This window comes from Talpa europaea (genome assembly GCF_964194135.1).
Source record: "Talpa europaea genome assembly, chromosome: 7".
Taxonomy (NCBI): Eukaryota; Metazoa; Chordata; class Mammalia; order Eulipotyphla; family Talpidae; genus Talpa; species Talpa europaea.
This window is the reverse complement of record NC_140074.1, coordinates 49,618,683-49,643,773: the sequence shown is the minus strand read 5'-3', so window position 1 is coordinate 49,643,773 and position 25,091 is coordinate 49,618,683. Positions and strand designations below refer to the sequence as shown.

At 38.7% G+C, this 25,091-nt stretch overlaps 1 pseudogene across 1 annotated transcript; it reads left to right on the top strand.

Moving 5' to 3' along the window:
* The first annotated feature begins 7,967 nt into the window (after positions 1-7,967).
* LOC311173702 (lupus La protein homolog) lies at positions 7,968-24,169 on the top strand (annotated as a pseudogene). The gene is made up of 3 exons: positions 7,968-9,100; positions 23,348-23,401; positions 24,096-24,169. The product of its transcript is annotated as a lupus La protein homolog (transcript).
* Positions 24,170-25,091: the final 922 nt, after the last annotated feature.

The following is a 25,091-nucleotide window of genomic DNA, read 5'->3' as shown; positions in this document are numbered from 1 at the left end:
TCCATTCCCTCAGTGAACATCTCTCTTCCCAAAAAGATGCACCATAATTCTAGATAAGTCACCCAGAAGTAAAGGTCTGTTGACATTTTTACTGCTTTTATAAACCTTTTTTGTAATGTTTTTAAGTTTCTTGCTCCATCCTCTAAACCAGTGCTTCTCAACCTTAGAATGCATCAGGGTCATTTGCACAGTTTGTTAAAACAGATTGCTGGGGCCTCTATGGGCAGGACTGGACAACCCGGAAAAATAAAACGCCCCGGTACCCTCAAGAAGAGGAAACCCAGGTGGAGTCTGATGAAGACGACCTTGTTCTTGAAGCCCACATGGACCGGATGTCAAGAGTTTGCTTTGATCCTTTATGGAGTATTCCAACAAAGCAGCTAAAATTGCTGTTTAGTTATTCTGCCCTGTGATTTTATGCAAAAATTGGTAATACGGTTTAAAAGTAGATTTGGTTTGCAGGCTTTTGCTACGCTGTTGAAACAATTGAGATAAAGGTTGAGAGAACCTGTTTTTGTATAAGGTGAATCAATTTTAATATTTTTCCTGTGATTTGATACCTTTGCTGTTTTGCTTTGGCTAATGCCTCCAGATGGTTTTGTTTTGTTTTGTTGGGTTTTTTTTTTTTTTTTTTTGGCTTGGACTGATAAACTATTTCCCAGGAATGGAGGACTTTTGCTTTCCACAATGGACAATACCTGGAGAGACTGGTTTGCTTTCCAATGGGAACCCCGAGAAAAATTTTCATCTGAGAGTGTACCCCAGCATCCATACATTTGATCTTCAACAACATGGAAATGGTGGCAAAAAGTGAAGCTAACTCCATATAGGCTTTGTGGATGCCACCCCCACTCCATCAAGACACCAGAAACTACAAATCCCAGGATTCCCAAAGGGAAGTGGCAAGAACTTAAGGGCGGAGTTAAGCAGCCATTTTCTCTGTTTGTGAATAAAAACCAGCCATGTTAATGCGGTCGGGCACACTTGGCTCCCCGGTCTTGGCCAGGCAGGTTTGGTCTCAGCGGGTCATTTGGGATTCCAGGTTGGTGGAATGAGTAGGACACATTTAAGAATTTATCTCCCCCTTTTCTCCCTGAGTTGTACATTTCTTCATTCCCCTTTCCTTGTAAATAAACTTTTTGTTAACCTTTAAAAAAAAAATAATATAAATTAAAAAAAATTTAAAAAGACATAGTACAGGAAAAAGTACAAATGGCACCTAAAACATGAAAATATGTTCAGCCTCCTTCAGACAAATGTATTTATATCTGTCTCAGCAATCCAACTACCTCTGAGAATTTATTCCATAGGTACCCTTCTACCTTATGACTCTAAATATGCATATCACAGTATAGCACTGTTTGTATTAGCAAGAAATTAGTTATACCTGTTGAAGTGGTGGATACAAATATGGCAGATATTAAAAAGAATGAAAAATCTTCCGAGAGACTGAAATGAAAAGAACTGCCAGTTGCAGAACTATGCTATCTTTTTGTGTAAAACTAGGAAACTTAAAATATGTACTTTCTTTCCTTCCATTGTTATAAAGAAACTGAAATAAAAATATCACAATGTTAAAAAAAAAAAAAAAAGATTGCTGGGTCATATGCCCAGACATTCTGATTCACAATCTGAAGCGGGCCCTAAGAGTTTGCATTCTAACAAGTTTTCAGATCATACTAATGCTACAAGTCCACAGATCATATTCAAAGCAGTCTTACACACTGCATGTCATTAGAAAACCCAAAATGATCTCTGCCAGGTCCTTAATGAACAGTCATCTGACCCTGGACTGAATGCATAATCTTAAGGAGAAATGCACCATATAGTATTTATATGTACAGGGTGAAAAAGAAAAAGCTCTCATTGTTTTACACCAGCATTTTTATCAGTTTTTGTCACTGTTGTTTTTTTAAGATGACTCAAAGAGAGAAACAGTCAGTAAATACTATGAGAGACAGACCAGGTACAGAATTAAAGGGCACAGTCAGTACTGGAGCCACACTTTCTGAAGTCAAATCCTGGCCAGCTTAGTATCTGTGCTTCATTCTCTTCTATAAATTAGGAATAATGGTAAACCTCCTATGTATGGTTGCTGTGTAGCATCAAGAAACTGATATGTACAAAGTGCTTAGCACAGTGTCTGACACTTTTAAGTAATGCTCAAAAAGCATTAGCTTACATCACTATTTGTACTCTTAAACATTACTGTTTTCACACACACTGTCTAATTTAGTCTTCACTGCACTCTGTAAACAGCTTGTCTAAGGTAGGACAATTTTTAAAAAGCTGATGCTGGGATAGAAATCAAGGTTTGATTCCAAAATTCATGTTTCTCTTTCTAATCATTCACATATTTGAGGGTTTTTTAAAGGCATTTTTCCAAGTCCCAACCAATTGCCAAGATTCCTATCCCAATTCATTGGGAACCCAGAAATCTGCATTTTAAACTAAAATCTCAATTTATAAATACTTTATCTGATGTTCATGGTCTAGGGATCTTTCCCACACATTGTCTTAGAGGATAGATATTAGAATTAGTGAGAAGATTGTAGGACAGGGTTGTAGAAACTAAATACTACACAATTTTTTAAATTTCATTATTATGTTATTAATACATATTATATACACATTATATATATTATTACATGTTATATATATTACATGTTATATATATTATTTTGTTATTACAGAAATAAGTCAAGCTAAATCAAAATCAGGGGAAAAAATGTGTTAGAACACAGATAAGAGTTAAATTGCCCAGACTACACCTGAGGGGGTGGGGGGAAGCAAATATTGTTTAAAAATGAACAATGATGTAAAAAATAAAAAAGAATTAAATTGCTCTAGTTTATTCCAGTAAATGAAAGATAAAGTTCTCTCAAACCAACTGATTTTGCAAGGATGAAGAACTCAGTTTCTGGAGTCAGATATAATTAGTTTAGCTCCTATTATGTAATGATGAACAACATATTTCATCTCTCTGAGCCTCAATTTGATCATTCTTAAATAAAAATGCCTACCTCGTAAGACTATTATAAATAGTAAATGAAATAATGCATGTAAAGTACTTGATACTGTGTTTGGAACAGAACATATACTCAGTATATTTTGTGAGTATTCCTATTAATGCTAACAATCAGTTACAGAAGTTGCACCAAAAGGAAAGAAAGGAAGCAAGGGAGGAGTGAAGGGAGGGAAGGCAAGGAGGGAGGGAAAAGAAAGAAAAGAAAAAAGAGAAGGAGCTGAACTGGTTTTCTTTTTTTTTCTTATTTAAGTGTATTTAGGAATTTTTGAGTTCTCACCATCATTGATAACAAACACATGTAAGTCTCAACATCATCAAATCTTTATAATACCTGTAGAAATGTGATGAGTGTGCGCACTAAATATTCCCTTCCTAAAAAGATTCCCTTCATGGTCCTCAGAATATACTGCAGAAACGGATGTGGGTACCTGCTCCGTAATTGCAGAGAAAAGAGAATCCTTCTCAGAATGCCTTTCCACTCACTATGGATTTCTTCTCACTGAAATCCTCTTCCTATGACCACTATCACAATTCATAAATACCCCATAAACCTTTGGGAAAAGCCCGCTACCCACTAGACTCCACTGTCCCCTGTCTTTGGGTACAGAGGAAAAAACGTGAATAAAAGAACCCTTAAGCAAGAGAACTTACTACATCTATTTAATTAACACTGCCTGCACACAAATTCTGAGCCCAGGAGCGTGGTGTGTGCATGTGTGTTACTATAGAAAACAAAAGTGTGAAGGTTAAAATTTATTCCAAATGCTTGAAAAGCATGAGCTGACGATTTTTAAATACTACACACTGCTGGCATGTCATCAAAGTGATCTGGCATGAAATATCCCATTGCAGGAAGAACAGAAATGTACTACTTCTCCAAAGACAAAGAATTGCTTTGTGAGATCACCCCATCTGTCAAGTGAGTTGGACTTCCCATTGGATACAAAAGACTCTGTTTACCCTAATATTCTAGAATTTTAAGTTCTTATTTGTTAATATTGAAAGAGAGAGGTATATATGGTACGCACATATATTGACACATGAAAATATATAAATTGTAATTGGCTCCATTCATATGACAGAATGCTATAGTACTATTTAAAACTCAACAAAACGCTCCCATTCTTAGCACAAAATGCCCTATTCTTAGCAGGAACCTCCTAGCAAATAGAAAAAGGAATTTATTCAAAAGTAAAAATCACCCGGAAGGAGCATTTTGGATTTTGTTAGGTTGAAACGCTAAGCTAAAATTCTGCAAGAGCTGCCATGAGGAACTTGAAAAATGTTATCCAGTTTTTGACTAAATGTCATATGCCATCTAATTTATTTACTTATATAACATGTGGATTTTATTGTGATTTTTTTTTTAAGGAAATGTCCCTCTTCTAAAAGCACAAACACACCTTAAACTGGAAGTGTCAGCGGGGCACTTTCCCAAAAGGCGCGCAGGCTGTCGATAAACCCCAGGTTTGTCATTGCTTCCTAAAGGAGCTGCCGCGTCACCCGGGCCCACAAACCCAACCCCAACCTCAGTCTTCATTCAGTCTATCAAAGCAATTCTCTTTGCAACATGTGAAAGGGGCTGGGGAAGTGTTGGTGTTCCAGATTTCTCTTAGGGCTCCTGCCTGGTGGGGCTCGGACCTCTCCCGCACCCCGCAGCTGATACGCGCCAGAGAAGGGGATGCTTCTCCGTGCTTCTTCCCCTCTTCACTGTCTGCAATGATGGGGCATGAGTGGGGGGACGGCACAAGGGTCCCCAGTGTGCAAGCTGTCCGGTGGGCGCTTCTTTTCCTGGGCGCAGTGGCTGAAGGGCACGGTGGGAGCGCCAGGTCGGAGTCTGCCCAGTCACCTGCACTCCTGCGCGGGCAGGACAGGCATGCTGACCTGGGCTCGTTAAGAGCAGAAAGCTAGGAGCTCTTTGACTGGACGGATCGCGAGGTTGTTGTGCCTGAAGAACCCGAAACTGCCCGGTACAGTTCGTGGTTTCCAGAGCTGGTGGTTTCCAAGCTCCCAGAGCGTGGCTGCCTTTCCCGCGGTTTGCAATGTCCCGGCGGGTGCCCAGGTAGCAGGAGAGTCAAGCTGAGGCTGTTCCTATGGTCACGGTCACGGCGCTTGCTGTCAGCGTGAGGGTTCACTAATCGCACCGTCAAGAAGCGCTTTCAATCGCACCGTCAAGAAGCGCTTTCAACTCGCCCGGGTTCTGCGTGCTGCGGTCCATCATATCGTGGGACCTACAGCCCTCCTCACCCCAGCTAGCTCCCTCCTGGTGCAGTGAGTGTAAGAGGGGATCCAAAATACTTCAAATAAATGCTTTATTTTTCAACTATCCCTGGAATAAATACAAAATAAATAAACTTATGTAGGGCTTGAGAGTGGGAGAGACTATTCTCAAAGCAAATACTATTGTGCTTTTTCAATGATCTCTACCAAGCCTCTGACCTCTACAAATGCCTAAGCAATTGCTACCAGAGATTTTTTTTCCCCTGTGGAGAAAATGGAAGGATAGAACCTAAAAAACAAATAAATGTTAGCTGTAGTTTCTCTTAGAAGATGACCAGCACAGAAATCTTTGTTTTCTGCACATTTTCCATAAGAGCGCTCATACCCTTCTCGCTCCCTTTCTCAGCAAACAAAACATTTGATCAAGGAGGCAAGAATGAACATTCGTTTCTTAGTGTGGGAAACTGGTTTTTCTTTATGAACAAGTGCACCACATCCTTGCCTGGGGGATGCTTAAATCTCTAATGTTTAATAAGAGTTACCCAGGGCTGAATTACATGCAAATAAAATAAGAACTCTGCATACACACAGACTTAAAAAGGAAATGATAGGGGAAAAAAACTATTATTGTTTTCCATATGGATTTGGGACTTCTTTCATTCCTGATTATCCACACTTTGTGTTTTCTAGAATATGTTTTGATACATGAGAGATATTTGCGAAATTTTATTAAATGTTAGCACTGAAAGGGACTCAAACAAGTCACTCATTTAGCTAAACTTCTCATCTTTGCAAACTTCCTTTCTTAGGGAACAGAGAATTTAAGAAATTGTGGATGAGAATGAAATTCAAAAAATATAAACAACCTTTGAAGATAAGGAAAGCAAGATACAAACATTCAGGCTGCCAAATTAAAATTCTCTAGGTAGCCCTGTTCCATGGAAAGGAATTAACCCAGGAGCCTAAGTCCCAATAAACCGTTGCGTTTAGAGTCCTTCCTCTTTCGTCTTCCCATCTCCTTAGCACTGGCCCTACAGCTTTCTCTTAGGCCCATCTAGGAGAGTGGAGGACTAATGTAGTGGGATACCGTCCCTTAGTAGTCCCATATGCACAATGTCCACTTCAGCTAACCCTCTTAACTTGCAAGAGGTAGCGAGCTTTTCTTGAGTGTTAATAACATATGTGGCCCTGGTAATGAGAGCAGAACTGAGAAAGGGTAATGAAAAGCAATTTCAAATCAAAGCAAAAGCAGCCCTTTCACTCTCGAAAGGCTCAAACTAGGAAGTAGCCCCTGTTTGGAAGCAGGAGGAAAAATCAGGAAGAAAACACAAAAGGGAAAGCCTCTCTGATGGAGTTCTATTTATTTTTTACAAAGGTTAAAGGACTTCTTTTGAATGGAAACCTAGTATTTAAGCCCCTACCCCAAATAAGACATGATAGTCTCTGCAGACATGATCTAATCCTCCACTGTGTAATTAATATTCATTCAAAAGAGGGGGGATTTCTCTTAGAAGACTAATTCTTTAATATGTTTTAAACTTAGATGATTTTGGCAACTCTCCTGCCCACCTGTGACTACTCAGAAACCTCTCTTTTTCCTTTCCCTTTTCCTAATAAAACTACCCTTTTAAAATGTAAAAAAAATAAAATAAAATGAGATGATTTTGCTTTAGGTGAGAAGAATTAGAATGCATTAAAAATAATTGGTTTCAAGAAACTTTTTGTTTTCTTCTGCTAATATTTTAATATTTTTTTGCTCAGAAATTGGACTCCTTCTGCATAAGAGATCTTTGACTTTTGAGAAGCCGGTGTTTACCAGCTTTGGCACTACACAGTGAAGTCTTTTCTCAAATGAGACCAAGGTTTCTGAGCCTACAACACCTTGGTTTCCAGCAGACTGCCTGAATCTCTTTCCTTAAATCAAGTCAGCGTGTTAAGGCACAGCTTTTAAAGGTTTACTCCAGTAATTCATTATTGTACTACATTTAGAAGTGTAATTCATTTACTCACTTTTTTAAAATAACCAAGTGGGCTAATGGAGAGAGTGGAAATTAGTAAAATCTCCTGTGCGTCCCATCAGTTCTCTGTTAATCTATGCTTTATTTTTATTATTATTATTTTTTAATAATAAATTTTATTTTTATATTCCCCATACAGTTGCAACCCCCCCTTTCTGATCCCAATCCCTCCCCTCCCGCCCCCACCCCCCCAAAAGTGTCTCTGTTTCATAGTTTTTTGTTGATTCTGATTTTCACTTTCTTATAGTTATTCATTTTCCTGGTCCCTTATTTAAGTTTTCTAGATTCCTGCTATGAGTGAGACCATCCGGTATTTTTCTTTTTCTTTCTGGCTTATTTCGCTGAGCATGATCCCTTCCAGCACCATCCATGTTGCTGCAAATTGCATGTGCTTATCTTTTTTGAATGCTGAGTAATATTCCATGGTGTATATGTACCACATCTTCTTGATCCAGTCATCTATTTTTGGGCATTTGGGTTGTTTCCAAAGCTTAGCTATTGTAAACAGTGCTGCTATAAACATAGGGGTGCAGGTGTTCTTTGGAATTGATGTTTAATCTATGCTTTAAAAAAAAAAAGTAAGAAGGAGCTGGGAAGCGGAATTGTTGCTGTTGCTGTTGCTTTAGTGATCCCGGTGGCAGGGCCCCAGGGCACTGAGACCTGAGATCATTTCAATGGCTTAAAATGGTGATAATAAAAATACTGCTACTGCCCTAGAGGCCAAAATCTGTCAACAAATTGAGTATTATTTTGGTGATTCCAGTTTGCCATGCGACAAATTTTTTAAGGAACAGGTCAAACTGATGAAGGCTGATTTGGAGATGATAAAATTCAACAAGTTAAACCATCTAACAACAGACAATATAGTAGTAGAAGCACTGACCAAAAAAAGGAAATAAGTGAAGATAAAACAAAAATCAGAAGATCCCTAAGCAAACCCCTCCCTAAAGTGACTAATGAGTATAAAAAATGATGCAGAAACAGATCTGCTTATATTAAAGGTTTCCTATCTGGTAACCCTGATGACATAAAAGAACGGTTAGCAGATACAGGTCAGGTACTAATTATTCGCATGAGAACATTGCACAAAGCATCTGGGGATCAATATTTGCTGTGTGTGATAGCACTGAATCTGCCGAGAAGTTTGTTGAATTCCCTGGCCACAAGTACAAAGATAGGGACCTGCTGATACTTTGCTAGGAAGGTTGGTTGGCCAAAAAAAAAAAAAAAGAAGAAGAAGAAGAAGAAAGAAAGCAAACTGGAAACCAAATCACAAGCCAAACAAAAGCAAAGAAAAATCAAACAGCTGAAATGAAATCTATTGGAGAAAAAAATTAAATGTTTGTTGAAATATTCCAGGGACTTAGATGATCAGACCTATAGAGAAGATTTTTGCACAAGCTTTTTTCAAATCATGGTAAAATAAAATGGATAGATTTTGTCAGAGGAGCAATATAAAGAATAATTTTATTTAAAGAAAAAGCTAAGGAAGCAGAGGATAGAGGCAAAGATGCAAACAATGGTAACCTACAATTAAGGAACAAAGAAGTGACATGGGAGCATTAAAAGGAAATGTGGAAAAGAAGCATTGAAAATAATCATAGGAGATCAACAAGAGTTCATAAACAAATGGAACTCAAAAGGCTGCCCATCTATATGGAAATAAAGCTGTCCAAACTGGCTACTAACGTACAATTTCAGGGCAAGAAAAGTAGATTTGATGTGAATGATGAGCATAATGAAAATGGTGCAGCTGGACCAGTAAAAAGAACAAGAGAAGAACTAGGCAAAGGCAGACCTGTATCAAAACAACAAAAAATGGTGCTGGAGATGAGTAAGTTTAGTAAACAGATTTTTTTAATTCATTTTAATATTTAGGTTTTAGGCTTTTGTCTTTGAAGACTTTTAAAAAGAAAATTGAACTGGGTATACTTCAATGCCCATCTCTGAGAAAGGGAAAAAAATCTTTTGCTGCTTAACTTGTCTTTTTTGTTGTTATCTAAATGGGAGTCCTGTTTGTGTTATTTCAAATAAATAAAGATCAGGGCCTCCCTGGTGGCACAAGGGGTTAAGCACCGCACTATAAAGCAATCCGCAGCCTCTGCAGCACGAGCTTGATCCCCAGCCAGCCAGAGAGAGGCCCAAAGACACAGCAGACCTCTCCTGTCTTGCCCACTGCTTCCCTCAGCAGTGTGTTTCGGTCAGTCTGCCTGTTCTGTTCCCCACTCTGTCTCTGGTGAGTCCTCTCACCTCCTGCATCTATGGCCTGTACCCCAGCTCTTGTATGCAAAATAAATGAATCTTTCAAATAATTGAAGATCAAAAGAGAGTTTCTTCACCCACTGAATTGTAATATGAAAAATGTATTACTACAAACCAATAAAATATACACTATCTTAAAAGAAAAATGATAAAAAAATAAGAACAATAAAGCTTCATCTAAGTACCCCAAAAGGTTACATCTTAGGGCAGAAACATTTAAAGCAGGAGCATTTATCAATCATGAGAATCATATACAAAGTTTCCAGAAAGTTCAAAATTAATAATGATCTATTTGCGAAACCAACCTCTCTTTTGAGCACCACAGTCAGAAGTGGTACATTTCTGATTTAGTTAATAAGAGTCCAATTATATTTGAAATGTAGATTAATTCTCCTAAAAGCATTAATCCATTTGGCAAGGACACCTCAATAGTAATGCAGTCTCTTTATTGCTTCCATAGTAAGATTATGCCCCCGTAATCGTAATCAGCTTATTGATATAAATACCTCTTCCATTCAGTTAATTCAAATAGAACATTTCATCGGTACTTTGAGCTGATGGGATGGTAAATAATTTTTAGACTAAAAGTTGAAGTGGATTGATTAGAAGCAATTTTTTCTGTTTTGCACAATAAAAAGATGAACTACATGGTTCGCCAAACCAATTTGCAGAGCAACCTCTCCTCTCTAATTGCTGCCAGACTAATGTAGCAGAAGCCGAGGCCTAGGAAGTAGAGAAATCCATTTACCCAGCCATGACATTTAAGGAGCAAACACAAGTACTGGATTTTTCCATTACCCTTCATTTCAGCCCTGCTATGTTCCACCTGTGACCCTTATGTGACGAGGGCAATGTGCTTTCATACAATTTGGTAACTATAATAAAGGTCCACTTCAAAATGTTTGAGAGCAGAGACTAAAAACATTTTTTAGAAAAGCATAATTAAGTCCATAGCCCAATCTCACTAATTCCTGCTAATGTATTGGAAAATCAAATTATTTGATAAACAACCTTATAATGCACATTGTACCTGGCCAAGGGGAGGGAATAGCATATTTCCTCTATCACAGATAACACAGTGTTTGTCACCAGCTTTGTATAGTGCTTTTACTCTATACAAGACTTTATATCAGCAACAAGAAACAGGCAAGTCCCAAAAAATAACCTGTTATGTATTTCACCAAAAAGAAATGGAGACGCACCTTCAAATAGATTTCACATTGAAACACAAGGCAAAGAAAAATGGAAGAACTCTGTACCTTACTTTTTCATGACTCTACTAAAACATTTTGATCTCAGCCATTTTCTCCAAGTAAATTATCATCAAACTTACACAGAGAATTTCCCGGGGATTTGTCTTTCTGGGCCATGGTCACTATACTTCCTGATGCAGGATCAGTACCTGGAATGGAGAAGACACCCATAAATGTTTGCTGAATGAAGGGTGAATGTCTATAGGGTCCTTGAATGTGGAGGGTAGGGAGAAGACCAAAGTAATATATATATAATTTTTTTTAATAGAGGCATGTTTTATTTATTTGTTTGTTTGTTTGTTTGTTTGTTTATACATGCACTGGGTACAGTCAGAAGCACGGGAGGGTGAGAGAATTCACCAGAGCCAGAGTGGGGAGCAGAGCAGGCAGAAGGACTGAAGTACACTGCTGAGGGGAGCAGCGGGCGGCAGGAGAGGTCTGCAGCCATGTGGGACCCTCCTCCGGTGGCCGGGGAGCAGCCGTGGATCGAACTGGCGCCGCAGAGGCCGCGGGCATCTTTGCAACCCAGCACTCAACCGCTGCGCCACCGGGGAGGCGCCAAAGTGATATTTTTTAATGGAGCAAAGTAAATCAGTTTTATTATATTTTCTTTTTCCCCCAAAGGTTTACTTGTGACCTCCAAAAAAAAGAAATAATAAAAGAGAATTTGGAATTTTTACCTCTGATTGAAGTTTCTTCAGTTAATTCATCAATATCACACTTGAAATCAAAGCATTCTTTTCAGGGTTGAATTCAGAAGCTGATTCTACAAAAAGTCAGCCTCAAGTATAACCTCTACTGCTTCAAGCAATTCTGTGCAGTACCACAAAAAATAAAGGATAGTCCTTGCAGGATATGTTATCTGAAAACTTAAATGCTTTACCCTTTTCTTTATTTTTGCTGTTTACTTAAATTGCTTCAGTAAAAGATTTATCTGTTAGAACTCTTCCTACTACAAATTTAATAACCTAGATATCAAAGCCATCAAGTTCGAGGTTAGAGAGGAAAACACCAACCTTGATTCTTAATGACAGCTGTCCACCCAAACTTGCTTAAATATCAACAGTCTCCTTGATGATTCAAAAGCAATTAGGTGTGCCAATCTCAAACTGAAAACAATTTTCAAATAACACAAGCATTAAGTCCCTGCTTCTTGACAAAGTAGTGATTTGTTCTGACATGATTTAGACACTGTGCATGATTTCTGCAAAGTAATTTCCATAAGGCAGGGGGACATAAGCTTAGGAAGATTCATATTACTGTAGCTTCCATTTTTTTCCTCCCCCATTAAAAAGTAAAACTGCATATAATTGACTCAGCTTTCAGTTTCTACCAAAACTTCACCACTGTAGGAAGCGTTGATATTACCAGCTATATGCTAAAAGTTAGTATTTATTGGTCCTTGCTTCTGACTGTATTGATGTGGAATAGTGGAGAAGGGTAGGTAAAGAATTTATAGTGAGGAATTTTCCTCTGGGAGAGTACACTTAAATGGAGATTATGCTAAAGGTCAGAGATAGGGTCAAATACCATTGAGACACCAGCAACTGTAATAGGGGAGAATGAGCAATAGCTAAACCCAGAATGAATTGGGAAGACAATGTCAAGGTTATTATCACCTGAACAGCTGTGCCTATGCGGTAGGGTGGGTTATAAGGTCCACCAAGTGGTCCATTCCATCCTAGAGCTCAGGCACAGCCCATGCCTGATTGAAGATCTGTATTTGAGGGAGCTCATTTAACACAGATAATACAAGGTAAGGAATGCAATGGCAAACAGGAAGGTGTGACTTTGGCTGAGGTGTTCCGCAGACAGACCTTTCAGTCAAACTAAGACTGTGTGGATGTAAAAGTACCTCACGACTTTACACTTGTCTGGAATCAACATGTCTGGGCAATCATCAAAAGTTTGAGATTCTACATGTTTTCTCAAAACTGTAAGACGAATACAACCCCTTTCTCAGATGGGATAATTTGACATTAACAAAATCCACTTTATTCACATTCAATGTAGACAATACTTCATGCTCTGACATACACTTTTTTTTAAGATTTATGCATACAAAAACTGGGGTTTAGGCCAGAGGTGGGGGGGAGGGCAAGGAAGGTGAGAGGATTCACCAGAGACAGAGTGGGGAGCAGAACAGGTAAGATCGACTGAAATACACTACTAAAGGGAGCAACTGGTGAGACAGGAGAGGTCTGCTGTGCCATGTGGGTCAGCTTCTTGGCCAGGGATCTAAGTCATGCCACAGCGACTGGCAGTAGCTTTACAGCACTGAGAATTTAACCCCTGTGCTACCAGGGCGGCCCATGGGATCCACTTTTTAAATGCCCTGTTGCTTTTTCTAAAAAGTAGTCATAGATATATAGCTTATCTTCATCAACAAAATCCGAAGCAGCAGGGTAAAGGTGTTAGAAGCATAGGCATCAGAGCCAGACAAGCTGGGTCCGAGTGATGCTTCTGTGCATACCAGCTATGTAACTTTGGGTAAGGCAATCAACCTCTCTGGACGTCATATGTAAACTAAGAACAAGTAGTTTGAGGGCCTCCCCGGTGGTACAGCGGTTGAGCGCTGGGTTGCGAAGCTGCCTGTGGCCTCTGCGGCGCCGGTTTGATCTCCGGCTGCTCCCCGGCCACCAGAGGAGGGTCCCACATGGCGCGCAGACCTCTCCTGCCGCCCGCTGCTCCCCTCAGCAGTGTGCTTCGGTCCTTCTGCCTGCTCTGCTCCCCGCTCTGGCTCTGGTGAATTCTCTCACCCTCCCGCGCTTCTGACTGTACCCAGTGCATGTATAAACAAAACAAACAAACAAATAAATAAATAAAAAAAATGCCTCTATAAAAAAAAAAACTTTATAAAAAAGAACAAGTAGTTTGAGGATTAAATAAGATAAACTATGTTAGTATTTAGCACAGTACTGAACACTGTGGGTGATCCAGGAATGACTACTACTATTGTTATTAGCAGGCAAAAAAATGCTACACTGGACAAAGAACTTAAACCTTACATTTGGGCCTCAAAAGGTCTAGTGCTTCCAGTGTGAGCCACAGCTACGATTCTACCTCAAAAGTTTTTTGGACTACATTTAGCAAGATATAAATAAATAATTGAGTAAATGTTAAATTTTCTGATTTTGAACATATTTTATTTCCTTTTGGCTTCTGCCCATGTTCCAACTATTGCTAAATTGCCTCTCCTGGGCCTCCCTAGTGGCACAGTGGGTCAAGCGCAGCGCTGTGAAGCTGTCCGCAGCCTCTGCAGCACGGGTTCAATTCCCGGCCAGCCAGGGAGATTCCCACATGGCGCAGCAGACCTCTTCTGTCGCACCCGAGGCTCCCCTCAGCAGTGTATTTCAGTCAATCTGCCTGTTCTGCTCCCTGCTCTGCCTCTGGTGAATCCTCTCACCCCCAGCCCCCGCCGGCACCTCTGGCCTGTACCCCAGCTCTTGTATAAAAATAAATAAATCTTTAAATAAATAAATAAATAAAAATAAATTTCCTCTCCTTACAAGCAGTTTGATATATGTACTCTAGAGAAGAATTTAACAAATTGTTTTAACTTTTTTTGTTAAATAGTTAAAATAAATATTTAAATGAAAGTTCAAATCAAATATAATTAGTAAAATATGCTTCTGAGGGAAAAATTATCTCAGGTATTTCAATGCCAGCCATTTTCATTTTATTACTTTGGTTGATGCCTTCACCAGTTTATTGAAAAATAACTGCATGTTTAGCAGTGTATACATTCAGGAATTAAAATGAGTTTATTGTCCTTTCAAATGAGACAATGCCTGTCCCTTCAGGGAAAAGTCATTCCACCTCAAATACTCATTACTACTTTAATTTGGGTCTTTTTTCCTCATGAGTTATAAAATTCGTAAGTGCTGGTTCTATCAAAATGTGAGGTTTTGTCAAAGTAAGATGCTATATGTCTGGTGAGGTAAAATTTGTATGGGGAAAAAAGATCAGAAATAGAGAGAAAAGGGACAAGTAGAAAGAGAAATAGAAGGTGACAAATGATGGTCAGTTCTGACCATGGCTCCAGCTAGAACAGGCAGCAAGCTACTGCCAGGCACACTTGAACAGGTAGCTGTCCTGGCTACTAAACAATGCTTAATAATATCCAGGAGGGAACGTCAACATAAAATCCTTCCCAGACATCCAGATTGCAGGAAAGGGTTATTTCTTGAATGAGCCCTGAGATTCTAAGTTTAGGGAGAGTTCTCTGTTAATTATCCTAGATGTTGAATGTGTATTATGACTCCAGACTCTGAATTTCATTCTCTTTGACTTTGACCTTGGTTCTTGGCTTTGTTGGTGTCCACCTTGGGAAAAAATGAACAGAGCTTGCTAGAGCTACAAAAGTGAGAGTATTAATAGTTGGAGTAAGAGAGTGAAGGGAAAAGTAATTTGGAGACACTGTACACCAGCATTCAGAGACAAAGCTCTAGGTATGATTTTATCATCACACAATATTTTAATAAGTTTAGAAAAATAGCTGTTTCAAGATCAGTACTGTGGAAACACACCGAACTCTTCTCAGTGATGTGTCATACAGGTAGAGAGGACATCTATTTTTAAATGTTCGGCCACATAAATTAGTGTGGGTTCCAGACTAATTTTGAAAGAAAATTAGACTGGAACTAAATAATTAGAATACAAGTGGAGAAAACATTTTAATAAAATTTCATAATTTGACTCACTGTTCCTTGAGCCATTAGCACTCACTCTCATTAGCTACATGATTACCAAATGGTTGGTGAGTATCAGCTAATAATCTGAACATTTGTGGGGCCTTTTTACCTACGCAAAAACTGATTATATTTATTAGAACTACTTTCATCCACCTTCCCCAATTTGAAGTGTTCATTCATCCTGTATGTCATTTCCTACATTTAAAAGTATTATTTTTATATTAGTACACATATCAAAAATAACAATACCATACATTTGTATGGTGTACTTCACAGAGGACTTTCACATCTACATTATGAAGCTTCAATTTTAAAATAAATATTTCATTGTAAATCACCAGAAAATAATGACTATGTAAATTCTCTTGGTATCATTTTTATGAAATAATGCTTTCTGATAATGATTTTTTTAAGATTTATTCATTGATGCATACAAGAGCTGGGGTACAGGCCAGAGATGCAGGGGTGAGAGGATTCACCAGAGACAGAGTGGGGAACAGAACAGGCAGACTGACTGAAATACACTGTTAAGGGGAGCAGTGGGCGATTCAGGAGAGGTCTGCTATGCCATGTGGGTTGCTCCCTGGTGGGTCGGGGATTGAGCTTGTGCTCCAGCAGCTGTGGATTGCTTCATAGAGAGGTGCTTAACCCCTTGCACAACCAGGGAGGCCCATGATAATGATGGTTTTTTAGGATAATGATGAAGTTGTTTTTTAAAAAATGCACCATAAACAAAGCTTTACCAACACTACTCACAATATAAATTTAAAGGACAATGACTTTTTCAATTTCATAGGAAAGAGTGGTTAATATTAAAGAAGACAGTGAATGAAACAGACCAAGGCAGCTGAGACTGTAAATTCTACACTTTAGATTTATTAACAAATTTAAATATTTTGATAAATACTTATTAGTTCTCTGGAAATTATTAGTTCAATGGAATCAACTTGCCTTGAAATTATTAAGAGATATTTAATTGAGCCAACTTGAACTAAGAGAACAAAGTTAAAACACTTCACATTTAAAATAACTTGATGTTTTATAGCTTGAAAAAGAGGAAAATCATTTTAACCCTATTTGCCTGGTCAATAAAAGCTTCCTAAATAGATGAGACCAATTGGGAAAATCTGATTCAGCCCCTACTGCTGTTACCATATTTATTACCTTTGCAAACACTTAAAAGCTATACCAAATATAATAATCTCCCTAAGTGTGTACAAATGTTAAATTTTCATTTCTTTATAATTTTCATTTTCTTTGTAGGTGAAATAATCATTATATTCATGTTTAGGTTTCATATTTTAATTGTTTTTAAGATATATTTATTTATGCATACAATAGCTGGGGCATAGGCCAGAGATGCAGGGGATGAGAAGATTCACCAGAGACAGAGTGGGTCACAGAACAGGCAGACGGACTGAAATACACTGCTGAGGGGAGCAGCGGGCGAGACAGGAGAGGTCTGCTGTGCAATGTGGGTTGCTCCCTGGCGGGCTAAGGATCAAACTCATGCTGCAGAGGCTTTGTATTGCCTCAAAGTGCAGTGCTTCACCCATTGCACCATCAGGGAGGCCCATATTTTAATTTTTAAAATGGTAATATGTTCACATGGTTCAAGAATCAATTAAACTATCAGAGAAAAGGACAAGAATTTACTAAAGAGTTAGCCTGTTTCACACTCACTATACATTTTTATGCAGAAGAAAACTAGATGGGAATATTTGTGAGCCTATGATAAGGCAGATTTTCTTAAACCAACAGTACAAAAACCGAAAAATTGGCAGATTTGTCTCATAAAAAAGAAAACCCAAAATAACCAAAAAATATCATAAACAAAGTTTAAATGCAAATGAGAAGCAGGAAGAAAATATTTCTAACCTATAAAGCAAAATATTAACATGACAATACAATATACAAAATTTACCAATGGCCAATAAATATAAATATCTGAAAAATGCTCAATCTCATGTTCAATCACAAAATGTACATTAAAACAATCAATGGGTTCTTTCATTCTTTCTCTCATTCTCTTTCTTTCATTCTCATCCTTTCTTTCATTCATTTTTTCTCTCATTCTTCCTAAAAAAGAAAAAAACAAATGGATAACTTCTTTTACTCATCAGATTTATTTTTTGAAATTTTAATGTTTAAATTATTCAACAATCCCTCTTCTACATCTTAGAGAAATGCCTCCCAAAATGTTCGAAGTGGAATGAAGAATTTTGTTATACTATCATTTATAACAACAAAAAGCTGGAGACAATGTAAGTGCCCATAGAGAAAAGAATAGCTAAATAAACTCTAATATACCAATATAATGGAATATCACATAGCAATTTTTTAGGTAGATCTATATATACTCCACGGGGAATCCTCCAAATATATACTGAGTGAAAAAAGTAAGTCACAGCATAAGATATGCAGCATGATCCCATTTATATATATATATTCATATGTGATTTTTAAATGAATATTTATATTTCTGCAAGGATATACATCAACCTGACAGATGAGGCTTTTTTACCAAGAAGAAAGTAAAATGGTAATACAGAAGGAAATGTTAAAGGGGAACATTTTCCTTATATAATCTGTATTCTTTGAATTTTTATAGAAATATATAGTGTATTAGTTATAAAATAAGAATTATGATGGAATTTTTTAGGAGTACAAATTAATAGCTTAACTTTTGGGTTCTGGTTCTGCATGTAAGGAGCTTGGAAGTCACCACTCCATTCTAACAAGTAAAGGTGGAGCAGAATGAAAAATTAACAACCTTCTGGGATCCCTAAGAAATCAGATCCACATAAAGAAAGGAAGATCATTGAAGAAGGAATAGTGAAGGTAAAATAAAAACATATTTTTCTTATTTTTAGTCTAACAGATAATAGTTTGCTTAAGATAAGAACAGCAAAGCATAGTTAATTTTCTGTTGACTGCAATTTGCTGTTTAGCAAAAGACAAGAGAATGAGAATACATGCCATAATCTGGGAGAAAATATTTATTAAAAGACAATTATTGGGGCCTCCCTGGTGGCGCAAGGAGTTAAGACACAACCTATGAAGCAATCTGCAGCCTCTGCAGCACAAGCTAGATTCCGGGCCAGGGAGCTACCCACATGGTGCAGCAGACCTCTGCTGACTCGCCCGCTGCTCCCATTCAGCAGTGTATTTCAGCAATCTGCCTGTTCCTCCACTCTATCTCTGGTGAATCCTTTCACCCCCCACACTTCTGGCCTGTACCCCAGTTCTTGTATGTATAAATAAATAAATATTAAAAAAAACCCACAACTATTAAAGGACTGCTATCAAACATTAAAAAACAGGGCCTCCCCAGAGGCGCAGTGGTTGAGCACTGGGTTGCAAAGCTGTCCACAGCCTCTGTGGTGCCAGTTCAATCCCCTGCTGCTCCCTGGTCCCGCATGGCGCGCAGACCTCTCCTGCCGCCCACTGCTCCCCTCAGCAGTGTACTTCGGTCCTTCTGCCTGCTCTGCTCCCCGCTCTGGCTCTGGTGAATTCTCTCACCCTCATGTGCCTCTGACTGTACCCAGTGCTTGTATATAAATAAATAAATAAATAAATAAATAAATAAATAAATCTTTTAAAAAAAAATTAAAAAACAGAACATTTAATCAATAAGGAAACCAACAACCTAATTTTAAAATGGCCCAAAGACCTTAATAGACACCGCACCAAAGAATATATACAGATAACAAATAAGAGTATGAAAAAGATGTTCCACATCATAGGTCTTTGGGAAGCGCAATGTAAAACAACAATGAGTGACCACTATATATATATACGAGAATGGATAAATCCAGAACACTGACACCATTAAATTCTGGCAACAATGAGAGCACAGGGACCCTCATTCATTGCTGGTAGGAATACAAAATGGTATAGTCATTTTGGAAGACAGGTTAACAAATTTCACAAAACTAAACATACTTTTACCATATGATCTCATAATCATGCTTCTTAGTATTTATCCAAAGAAGATGAAAACTTCTATCCACAAAAAAACCTGCAGGTGGAGGTATACAGAGGCTTTAGTCATAATTGTCAAAACTTAGAAGCTACCATGTCTTTCAGTAGGTAAATGACCAAATAAACTGTGGTCACCTAAACAACAAAATATTACTCACCACTAAAAACAAATGAGAGACTAAGCACTCAGCTGTTGGTACCTCCCATCAGACCAGTGTCTCAGCCTAGGCCTTGCAGGACCTTGCTCTGCATCAGGGAACCTCAGCAACCATTCCGGTAAACACCTTTGAATCCAGCACCACCTGCTCCTTGAGAGCAGACATAGGCCTGAGTAATGACATTGCAGGGCCTAGCTAGTCATTACAGGCCTCTATCCACACCAGGAAGGGTATCCTATTCAGCATTAAGCCATAGTGGGCCTGCTTCTATGTCAGGAATCCTCAGCAACCCTCTGCCCTCCTACCTTACAGAACAGGCCCTGTGCCACTGCTCCTGGGCAAGGCAAAGTCAACATTACTTTAATACCAAAACCAAACAAAGACTGCACACACAAAAAGAAAACTACAGACCTAATGAACACTGATGGTAAAATCCTCAATAAGGGCCTCCCCTGGTGGCGCAGCGGTTCAGTGCTGGGCTGCGAAGCTGCCCGCAGCCTCTGCAGTGCCGGTTCAATCCCCGGCCGCTAGCGAGGGTCCCACATGGCGCACAGAGCTCTCCTGCAGCGCCCGCTGCTCCCCTCAGCAGTGTACTTGGTCAGTCTGCCTCTTCTGTTCCCCGCTCTGGTTCTGGTGAATTCTCTCACCCTCCCACGCTTTTGACTGTACCCAGTGCTTGTATAAATAAATAAACCTAAAAAAAAAAAAAAAGAATATTAAAAAAAAATCTTCAATAAAATCTTAGTAAACTAAATCCAACAATGCATCAGAAAAGATTGTATACCATGACCAAGTTGGATTTATTCCAGGGACACAAAAATGTTTCAACATCTAAGAATCAGTTAACATAATTTACCATATCTACAAAAAGAAAAATAAAAACCTTATGGTCATATCAGTAGATGCCGAGAAATCATTTGATAAAGTTCAACATCCTTTTATGATGAAGTTGAAAAAGTTGGCATAAAAGGAGCATATCTTAACATAATAAAAGCCATATATGACAGCTCACATCATTCTCCATTGAGAAAAACTGGAAGCCTTTCCATTAAGATCTGGAACAAGAGAAGTATGTTCACTCTCACCACTGCTTTTTAATATAATACTGGCAGTCCTAGCAGAGCAACTAGGCAAGAGAAAGACATAAAAGGAATCCAAATCGGGAAACAAGATGTAAAACTATCATTATTTACAGATGATATAATATAGAGAGAACCTTAAAAAATTCATGGAAAAAATAATTAAAACAATAAACCAGTTCAATAAAATAGCAGGTTACAAAATCAATACACAAAAATCAGTAGCCTTCGTGCATGCATACAATCAGTCTAAAGAGGAATTCTGCCTTTCTAGTGCAGAGAGAGGGAAAACCAAAGAAAGTTCACACTGCAGTGGGCCTCCCTGGTGGCGCAAGGGGTTAAGCACCACACTATGAAGCAAACCGCAGCCTCTGCAGCATGAATTTGATCCCTGGCCAGGGAGAGACCAACATGGCAGGGCAGACCTCGACTATCTTGCCCGCTGCTCCCCTCAGCAGTGTGCTTCAGTCAGTCTGCCTTTTCTGTTCCCCACTCTGTCTCTGGTGAATCTTCTCACCCTCTCGTCTCTGGCCTGTACCTCAGCTCTTGTATGCATAAATAAATAAATCTTTAAAAAAAAAAAAAAAGAAAGTTCATACTGCAATGCATTTTATTTTTTTTTAAACAGCCTGCTTTTATCCTTTGCCATTTTTCTATTGCAACTGCTGCCTTTCTCTTTTTTTTTTTTAAAGATTTATTTATTTATGCATACAAGAACTAGGGTACAGGCCAGAGATGCAGAGGGTGAGAGGATTCACCAGAGACAGAGTGGGGAACAGAACAGGCAGACTGAAATACACTTCTGAGGGGAGAAGCGGGCAAGTCAGGAGAGGTCTGCTGCGCCATGTGGGTTGCTTTCTGGCTGGCCGGGGATTGAACTGGTACTGCAGAGGCTTTGGATTGAGAATAATCACACACCGACAATCTCTACACTCAGTTTGTATTCCCTGTGTTCTGTTATTGAAAGTTCTGTTTTTGACGTATTATCCTGTAATTGCTCGTTCTGCTTTATCATCTTCTGATGCCAATAATTGCTCAATTCTCTGGAATCTAGATTCTGTCCTTACAAGTTCATTGAAATAACTCTTGATGTCCATGCAGAAAAACTCAAAGCCAAGTTCATCTTTAAACCCCACTCCATCCTAGTTCTCCTCCAGATTTCTTTTTTTTTTATAATAAATTTTATTGTTATATTCCCCATACAATTGCAGCCCCCCCATTCTGACCCCAATCCCTCCCCTCCCGCCCCCGCCCCCCTAAAAGTGTCTCTGGTTCATAGTTTTTTGTTGATTTTGATTTTCACTTTCTTATAGTTATTCATTTTCCTGGTCCCTTATTTAAGTTTTCTAGATTCCTGCTATGAGTGAGACCATCCAGTATTTTTCTTTTTCTTTTTGGCTTATTTCGCTGAGCATGATCCCTTCCAGCGCCATCCATGTTGCTGCAAATGCAATGCATTTTAAAAAGAGAAATACAGAGTGGTATCCAGGAGAAATCAGATATGGGAGATTGACCGTACTCATAAACAGGTTCGATTTTTCTGTGTAGACTTGTACATTTATGGAGAGAATCTCATGCTGATGTCAATCTTTATTAAACCACTGATCAATTCTTTGCAGAAGCACATTTCTAAAAAATATTATTTCTATTGTTCACTTCTGCCTTACTCTAGTAAGACTATTTGCACACTGAGTGAGAGAAATAAAAGAACAGCTGAGTGAGAGAAATAAAAGAACATCTCTTAAACATGAACCCTAGTAGGCACCCATTTTACTAAAAAGAAGTCAGTTTTTAGTTTTATAAGAGAGAAAACCCATTTAAAAGGAAATTATTAAGAATGCCTATTTAAATGCAAATCTAATTACAGCATTTACATGGGTCAATTAAAGTCCCTAGAATAATTTTCTTGAAATAGTAACATTTGTTTGTGTGGATTTTTGTTTTAAAGAAAGAGATTCACAATTAAAAGTTGTTCTGAATATCAAAGGCAGTTGCTTGAAAGTAAATCATTACCTCTGTAATATTTTACATAAAGGATTGATTTAGTTTCCGCATGATAAACATGAGGTCTCTTAGCCCACCCAAGAAAGGTCAATTTTTACACCCCCTTAGTCAAAAGAACTAAGTGAGTAAAAGTGTATGCAAAATATATATCTAGGGCCTCCCCTGGTGGCGCAGTGGTTGAGCGCTGGGCTGCGAAGCTGCCCGTAGCCTCTGCATCGCAGTTTCGATCCCTGGCCGCTGGCGAGGGTCCCACATGGCACGCAGAGCTCTCCTGCAGCACCCGCTGCTCCCCTCAGCAGTGTATTTCGTCATTCTACCTGTTCTGTTCCTGGCTCTGGTGAATTCTCTCACCCTCCCGCACTTCTGACTGTACCCAGTGCTTGTGTAAATAAATAAATAAATAAATAAATCTTTTTAAAAAAAAGTTTCTTTAAAAAAAAAAATATATATATATCTAACAATAGTAGATTTTTCGGCAGATAATATTTTTATGTGAGAAGAGGAGGAAGGTTAGTAAATAACGGAACATTTTCTGCCACTGTTCAGATTTCTGCCAGCGCAATTTCCTTCTAGACTTAAACATAATAATCTTCTGAGCACAGCACTCTAATAATAGTTGACAAATGTGATTGTATCTGAATAAATAGATGCAAGAATCATCCTGCATGAAGAAATGAGTGTCATGGGGCTACGGAATTTAGGTAAGGCTATGAAAAGGGGAGGCTGTGATCCCTATGCCACATTTGACCAACTTCTCAATTTTGCTTGGGATCAACTAGATTGACAACACTGCCCACAAAAGGCAAAACTTGGCAGGTATTGTAGAGGTACAAATGTAGTGGAGGGTAAGTAAGTGAGCTGCTTCTGTAATAGCCGAGATTTCCATTGCCATTGGAATAGAACCAGTAGGTCAAATGTGTTGCATATATTTACCACAAAAACTTTCATGGTAGTAAAGTTCCTGCCCTAGGATGTTGTAGATCAAGCTAAAAAGTTATATATAAGAGTCCCAACTCCAGATAAAATGGAATAAGCTCACTCCTTGCTATCTCAGTCAAAGAAAGTAGATATAAAGCCTGGACAGAATGCATAGAACAGCTATTTTGAGAATTCTGAAAATAGTAGTTGGCAGTTGGGGCCGGGGGATGGAAAGATCAGAATCTGAAGGACCACCAGATCAGTAGGGGGAAGGCAGGAGAGTTCCTGCTTTTCCATGGGTATCTCTAAGCCCAGACAAAAAGCAGACCAAAACCCAGAAGTAGGTGCCAGGGAAATAACAAAGACAACTCTAGGAGAAATTCTCTTAGCCTATGATCAAGGAATGGGAAAAGAGACCCTTAATACTTGGAGAGAATGGAAGAAATTCCCTATTCTTTTTTCTTTTCTAATCTCTAGTATATTATGTCCCAGTCTCCAGGCTATCCCACATTGATGATGGTGGTAGTGGTGGTAGTATCAACAGCACATAAAATTTGTGTCCACAAGCACATGGTATTCCCATAGAATGGAAACTTGCCCATCAGTGGAGTTGTTGTCCCAAAAGGATGGTTGAATTCCTATTGATAACTTTTGCTCTCTCTGTCCTCCTGATGGTTGGCCCCAGATATGGGTGTGATAATGAAAATGATATGGCACACAGTGCTAACAAAAGCTCCACATTTCTGGCTAGAGAAACAAAAAGCGGGCCAAGGAACTAGAAAGGACCAAAGACATTACAAATGGAAAGTATTTCAGGAAAGTGACCACATTGAGTTGGTTATGAACTTTTGGTCTTACCCCCAAACTATATAAAGTATATCATAGACTCTGAGAACTAAACTATGGGGGAGACCACCAACCAGCTCCCACATTGGCCACAGAATGTTGCATACATGACACACACCCAAATAACATTTCAAAGCCTTTGAAAACTGAACTAATATTGAAAACACAGAGGACAAGTCAAAATGTAGTCTAAGTCAGACGGTTGAGTGCCTACTACAACAAAAATACCAACATTTAAACAAGACCAAGGATGTCATTCAAAATTTCAACTTCAAAGTTTCCAAGATATGGTCCAAAGTTAGTTGGCATACAAGATTTCTGGACCTACTAAACATAGAGCTTCCATATGATCCAGCAATTCCACTCCTAGGTATTTACCCAAAGGACACAAAAACATTAATTCCAAAGGGCACCTGCACCCCTATGTTTACAGCAGCACTGTTTACAATAGCTAAGCTTTGGACACAACCCAAATGCCCAAAAATAGATGACTGGATCAAGAAGATGTGGTACATATACACCATGGAATATTACTCAGCATTCAAGAAAGATAAGCACATGCATTTTGCAGCAACATGGATGGCGCTGGAAGGGATCATGCTCAGCGAAATAAGCCAAAAAGAAAAA